Consider the following 834-nt stretch of genomic DNA (forward strand, 5'->3'; position numbering starts at 1 on the left):
CAATGCATTCTCAAGGAAAAGGTGAAAAAGTGAAAAATTGGTCCAAAATTAGTCCCCCCACAAAAGGAAAGTCCTGTTTGAATATCCGAAAGAAATCTTATGAGAAATGTAGAACGTAATACAGATTTTTTATTTTGATATCACACACCTGCTTAAAATATATTGCAAAAATAAATGCATTTTGTCTTTACCTATAGTTTTTTTTACTCTTCACAAACTGATTGCTGATCGGAATATTAGCCTACACGGACAGTCGAAAAATACAGTTGTTTAAAAAAAAAAAACATGCAGTGAAAAAAAATGTCATCGTCAAAGACTAGAAATTTGGTCCTACATATTAATATAAAACAGACAGAGCATGTTTTACCAAGAATAGTTGCAGGTTAGTAAAAAATAAAGAGAAAACAAAACAAAAGCAATAATTTGTATAATTCTTGTGTTAATGACAATTTAGATGTTTTGCTTTATTTTTGAAGCATGATGATTTTGAGATGATGTAATTTGATTTGTGACATAATTGTGTACCATGAAATATAAACCATTTATATATATATATATATATATATATATATATATATATATATATATATATATATATATATATATTAATGTAAACCATGTATATATACGCAACAAATCTTCTGCTGGAGTAAAGAAAAACAACTTGTCTTAGTAACTTCTGGTTCTAGAAAAAAAAAATGTGTTAAAGATTCCTTAATTATGGGACTGGGTAGTGGGAGGTCATGGTGCCCATTAGAACAAACTGAAATCCTACATGTATCAACCTGGGGATGTTACCTGCCAAGTGTGGTGAAAATCCATCACAGGTTGTAG

This window comes from Diadema antillarum, unplaced genomic scaffold, assembly GCF_040938485.1.
Source record: "Diadema antillarum isolate AM-2024a unplaced genomic scaffold, OU_Dant_1.0 seq00001573_RagTag, whole genome shotgun sequence".
Lineage (NCBI taxonomy): Eukaryota > Metazoa > Echinodermata > Echinoidea > Diadematoida > Diadematidae > Diadema > Diadema antillarum.